The 6,664-nt window shown below is 35.9% G+C and overlaps 1 long non-coding RNA gene across 1 annotated transcript; it reads left to right on the top strand.

Moving 5' to 3' along the window:
• Window positions 1–659: 659 nt before the first annotated feature.
• LOC308332782 lies at window positions 660–1,237 on the top strand. Its single transcript, XR_013965743.1, has 3 exons — window positions 660–713; window positions 867–1,021; window positions 1,160–1,237. It is a non-coding gene; the product is annotated as an uncharacterized lncRNA (long non-coding RNA).
• The last annotated feature ends 5,427 nt before the right edge of the window (window positions 1,238–6,664 follow it).

The raw sequence follows: 6,664 nt of genomic DNA on the forward strand, positions 1-6,664 counted from the left end.
AGATGAAGCAGGGACCCTCACATATTGTATCAAATTGTGTTTCAGATTAAACATTGTATAGGTAACTTCATTGACAACACTGTGTTTGTGTGTGTAAATGTTTTATTGATTGTTTGTTTCTACCCATTGTGCTTCATCTGTAGTTACAACACCTGCACCACCAATAGAGCCAAAGGTCTTGTTAAAATTCAAAATAACGCAAACCTTCACAAAAGACCTTGAAAACACATCCTCAGTCGCATTCCAGAACTTAGCAACCGAAGTAGCTTCAGTGGTAAGTACCATTATGATGATCCAACACCTACCAATACATTCTCCATAACTTCAGCGATTCCTCCTATCATGCATATTACTATTATATTGATCTCTGGCAAATGTATAATTATGATCATTAAAAATAACCATACTTTATGGAAATGTTTTGCTTTAATTGTAAAATTACCAAATAACTAAACAAAAGTTCAAATTAAAAGATTTTTAACAAATGACTGCCTCCACCTTTCAAAATGTTCTCTAGAACATTGTTATTAATTAATCAAATCTATTAATCATGAACGATGAAATTAACTAGGTGGTTAACTAAGTTTTTTTTTTACAGTTCCTGTGTAATTTTTTTTGTAATAATTTCAATGACTGAATTTCTGTTTACAGATGGACATCGTCTATAACGCAAAGTTTTCTTATTTCAATCGCACTGTTATAACCGGCTTCAGGTATGCACCAATGGAGTTATACTGTATTAAGTATATATGTTTTTAGTACATAAATATTAACGTATCATTGATTTGTACCTTTAATGTACCATAACATTTGGTAATTATTATAACATAAATGTTATAATTAATAATAATGAATCATTTTTACAGCTCGGGATCAGTAAATGTGGAGGCTGAATTAATATTCAACCAAGAGGAAAATGCAACTACACCAGATGCCTCTTCTGTGGCTAGTACTCTTGTTGAGGCTGCATCCAGCTCTAATTTCTCCCTTCCTGTGAACACGTCAACTATTGTTGTCACGGGTAAGAATTGTCGACTCAACCGATAATAGCTCACAGTGTTGTTCTTTAATGACCTGTTTAATGGTATTTTTTCTTCCTTGTTATTAATTATATATCATGGCCTGCGTTGATATTGATATGAAAGTTTTATTTTTACAGTGGTTTTGCCGCCAACTCAAGCACCCACTACAGCAGCACCTTTAACAACAATCACCACAGATTCACCAGCAGGTACAATTTCATCAAAGCAAATTGAAACTGTACTTCCAATGTATAAAACATCTAATTAATTAACTGGATTATTATAATAAAATAATTGAATGTTCCTATCTGTGTGCCCAGGTATTGCAATCACAACAGAAAGTGAAGGCATTCGTTCAACCACACCTGTTCCAGAGCCAGATTCTACAACTGCAGATATTTCTAGTCCCACAAGAAGTACGGCACCAAAAGTTTTTCTCTAGTTTAATTTATGTACTGATCTGAAACGTTAAGTGCTTACTTGAATTTCATCAAATCTTATATCTGTGGAGTCTGTGTCTGTAACAAAATATGTGATAAGAAATGGTTCAATTAGAATACTAATTGAATTTTCCTATCTGTGTCCCCAGGTATTGCAGTCACAACAGAAAGAGAAGGCACTCGTACAACCACACTAGTTTCAGAGACAGATTCTACAACCGCAGTTACTAGACTTCCTACTCATCCCACAACAAGAAGTACGGCATCAGAAGTTTATCTACATTTTATTTTAAAGATTAAATCTAGAATTGTAGAGGCATTTTCATATTGTACATGTGAGTCCAAGTATTGCAACCACAACAGTCTATGCTGGTCCCACAAAAACAAGTACGGCAAACGTTTATCCCTATTTTTATTTTAAGTTTTATGTGCTGGTTCAAAGACCAGAAAGTCCATGTCTGACTACAGCCTGTAAATTTGTCAGTGAGTATGTTACAGACCTTTAGAGAGAGGGTCAGGGCAGGTGCTCAAAAGTCAAAATATAAAGTAAAACAGCATAACCTGTTGAAATATGCTCACTTTGGCTTTGAACGGCTACATTTCAAGGTCTGGTTTTGTGCTAGGAGTGTCAGGATTTCTAACTAGAGCAGGCGTCTTCATGTTTTTCTGACCAAGACCCTTTAGCTGAGAGAGAGATGAAGCAGGGACCCTCACTACATATTGTATCAAATTGTGTTGCAGATTAAACATTGTATAGGTAACTTCATTGACAACACTGTGTTCGTGTTGTGTAAATTAATGTTTTTTTGATTGTTTGTTTACACAATATTTTCCATTTACAGTATATGTTGGATTCATGTACGTGTAGCCTCATGTGCCTGTAACAAAATAGGATATCAACATTGTTCAATAGTAATTGAATGTCTCAATCTGTGTGCCCAGGTATTGAAATCACAACAAAAAGAGAAGACATTCGTTCAACCACACCAGTTCCAGAGCCAGATTCTACAACCGCAGATATTACTCATCCCACAAGAAGTACGGCAGCAAAAGTTTATCTCTAGTTTTATTTAAGTACTGATCTAATAGGCCTGATCTTATTTTAAGTCTTTATCTGAATTACATAAACTCTTGTTGTGCAGTCTGTGTCTGTAACAAAATAGATATAATTTTTTCAATTAGAATAACATAATTGAATGTTCCTATCTGTGTGCCCAGGTATTGCAATCACAACAGAAAGTGAAGGCATTCGTTCAACCACACCTGTTCCAGAGCCAGATTCTACAACTGCAGATATTTCTAGTCCCACAAGAAGTACGGCACCAAAAGTCTTTCTCTGGTTTATTTTATGTACTGATCTGAAACGTCTGAACATATTTTAAGTGCTTATTTGAATTTCATCAAATCTTGTATCTGTGGAGTCTGTGTCTGTAACAAAATATGTGATAAGAAATGGTTCAATTAGAATACTAATTGAATTTTCCTATCTGTGTCCCCAGGTATTGCAGTCACAACAGAAAGAGAAGGCACTCGTACAACCACACCAGTTTCAGAGACAGATTCTACAACCGCAGTTACTAGACTTCCTACTCATCCCACAACAAGAAGTACGGCATCAGAAGTTTATCTACATTTTATTTTAAAGATTAAATCTAGAATTGTAGAGGCATTTTCATTATTGTACATGTGAGTCCAGGTATTGCAACCACAACAGTCTATGCTGGTCCCACAATAACAAGTACGGCAAACGTTTATCCCTATTTTTATTTTAAGTTTTATGTGCTGGTTCAAAGACCAGAAAGTCCATGTCTGACTACAGCCTGTAAATTTGTCAGTGAGTATGTTACAGACCATTAGAGAGAGGGTCAGTGCAGGTGCTCAAAAGTCAAAATATAAAGTAAAACAGCATAACCTGTTGAAATATGCTCACTTTGGCTGTGGACGGCTACATTTCAAGGTCTGGTTTTGTGCTAGGAGTGTCAGGATTTCTAACTAGAGCAGGCGTCTTCATGTTTTTCTGACCAAGGACCCTTTAGCTGAGAGAGAGATGAAGCAGGGACCCTCACTACATATTGTATCAAATTGTTTTGCAGATTAAACATTGTATAGGTAACTTCATTGACAACACTGTGTTCGTGTTGTGTAAATTAATGTTTTATTGATTGTTTGTTTACACAATATTTTCCATTTACAGTATATGTTGGATTCATGTACGTGTAGCCTCATGTGCCTGTAACAAAATAGGATATCAACATTGTTCAATAGTAATTGAATGTCTCAATCTGTGTGCCCAGGTATTGAAATCACAACAAAAAGAGAAGACATTCGTTCAACCACACCAGTTCCAGAGCCAGATTCTACAACCGCAGATATTACTCATCCCACAAGAAGTACGGCAGCAAAAGTTTATCTCTAGTTTTATTTAAGTACTGATCTAATAGGCCTGATCTTATTTTAAGTCTTTATCTGAATTACATAAACTCTTGTTGTGCACTATGTGTCTGTAACAAAATAGATATAATTTTTTCAATTAGAATAAAATAATTGAATTTTCCTACCTGTGTGCCCAGGTATTGCAATCACAACAGAAAGTGAAGGCATTCGTTCAACCACACCTGTTCCAGAGCCAGATTCTACAACTGCAGATATTTCTAGTCCCACAAGAAGTACGGCACCAAAAGTCTTTCTCTAGTTTATTTTATGTACTGATCTGAAACGTCTGAAAATATTTTAAGTGCTTATTTGAATTTCATCAAATCTTATATCTATGGAGTCTGTGTCTGTAACAAAATATGTGATAAGAAATGGTTCAATTAGAATACTAATTGAATTTTCCTATCTGTGTCCCCAGGTATTGCAGTCACAACAGAAAGAGAAGGCACTCGTACAACCACACCAGTTTCAGAGACAGATTCTACAACCGCAGTTACTAGACTTCCTACTCATCCCACAACAAGAAGTACGGCATCAGAAGTTTATCTACATTTTATTTTAAAGATTAAATCTAGAATTGTAGAGGCATTTTCATATTGTACATGTGAGTCCAGGTATTGCAACCACAACAGTCTATGCTGGTCGCACAATAACAAGTACGGCAAACGTTTATCCCTATTTTTATTTTAAGTTTTATGTGCTGGTTCAAAGACCAGAAAGTCCATGTCTGACTACAGCCTGTAAATTTGTCAGTGAGTATGTTACAGACCATTAGAGAGAGGGTCAGGGCAGGTGCTCAAAAGTCAAAATATAAAGTAAAACAGCATAACCTGTTGAAATATGCTCACTTTGGCTGTGGACGGCTACATTTCAAGGTCTGGTTTTGTGCTAGGAGTGTCAGGATTTCTAACTAGAGCAGTCCTCTTCATGTTTTTCTGACCAATGACCCTTTAGCTGAGAGAGAGATGAAGCAGGGACCCTCACTACATATTGTATCAAATTGTGTTGCAGATTAAACATTGTATAGGTAACTTCATTGACAACACTGTGTTCGTGTTATGTAAATTAATGTTTTATTGATTGTTTGTTTACACAATCTTTTCCATTTACAGTACATGTTGGATTCATGTACGTGTAGCCTCATGTGCCTGTAACAAAATAGTATATCAACATTGTTCAATAGTAATTGAATTTCTCAATCTGTGTACCCAGGTATTGAAATCACAACAAAAAGAGAAGACATTCGTTCAACCACACCAGTTCCAGAGCCAGATTCTACAACCGCAGATATTACTCATCCCACAAGAAGTACGGCAGCAAAAGTTTATCTCTAGTTTTATTTAAGGACTGATCAAATAGGCCTGATCTTATTTTAAGTCTTTATCTGAATTACATAAACTCTTGTTGTGGAGTCTGTGTCTGTAACAAAATAGATATAATTTTTTCAATTAGAATAAAATAATTGAATGTTCCTATCTTTCTGCCCAGGTATTGCAATCACAACAGAAAGTGAAGGCATTCGTTCAACCACACCTGTTCCAGAGCCAGATTCTACAACTGCAGATATTTCTAGTCCCACAAGAAGTACGGCACCAAAAGTCTTTCTCTAGTTTATTTTATGTACTGATCTGAAACGTCTGATCATATTTTAAGTGCTTATTTGAATTTCATCAAATCTTGTATCTGTGGAGTTATTGTCTGTAACAAAATATGTGATAATAAATGGTTCAATTAGAATACCAATTGAATTTTCCTATCTGTGTCCCCAGGTATTGCAGTCACATCAGAAAGAGAAGGAACTCGTACAACCACACCAGTTTCAGAGACAGATTCTACAACCGCAGTTACTAGACTTCCTACTCATCCCACAACAAGAAGTACGGCATCAGAAGTTTATCTACATTTTATTTTAAAGATTAAATCTAGAATTGTAGAGGCATTTTCATACCGTACATGTGAGTCCAGGTATTGCAACCACAACAGTCTCTGCTGGTCCCACAATAACAAGTACGGCAAACGTTTATCCCTACTTTTATTTTAAGTTTTATGTGCTGGTTCAAAGACCAGAAAGTCCATGTCTGACAACAGCCTGTAAATTTGTCAGTGAGTATTTTATAGACCATTAGAGAGAGGGTCAGTGCAGGTGCTCAAAATATAAAGTAAAACAGCATAACCTGTTGAAATATGCTCACTTTGGCTGTGGACGGCTACATTTCAAGGTCTGGTTTTGTGCTAGGAGTGTCAGGATTTCTAACTAGAGCAGGCGTCTTCATGTTTTTCTGACCAAGGACCCTTTAGCTGAGAGAGAGATGAAGCAGGGACCCTCACTACATATTGTATCAAATTGTGTTGCAGATTAAACATTGTATAGGTAACTTCATTGACAACACTGTGTTCGTGTTGTGTAAATTAATGTTTTATTGATTGTTTGTTTACACAATATTTTCCATTTACAGTATATGTTGGATTCATGTACGTGTAGCCTCATGTGCCTGTAACAAAATAGGATATCAACATTGTTCAATAGTAATTGAATGTCTCAATCTGTGTGCCCAGGTATTGAAATCACAACAAAAAGAGAAGACATTCGTTCAACCACACCAGTTCCAGAGCCAGATTCTACAACCGCAGATATTACTCATCCCACAAGAAGTACGGCAGCAAAAGTTTATCTCTAGTTTTATTTAAGTACTGATCTAATAGGCCTGATCTTATTTTAAGTCTTTATCTGAATTACATAAACTCTTGTTGTGGAGTCTGTGTCTGTAA

Source organism: Protomyctophum bolini (genome assembly GCF_963924005.1).
Source record: "Protomyctophum bolini genome assembly, chromosome: 18".
NCBI classification, from domain to species: domain Eukaryota; kingdom Metazoa; phylum Chordata; class Actinopteri; order Myctophiformes; family Myctophidae; genus Protomyctophum; species Protomyctophum bolini.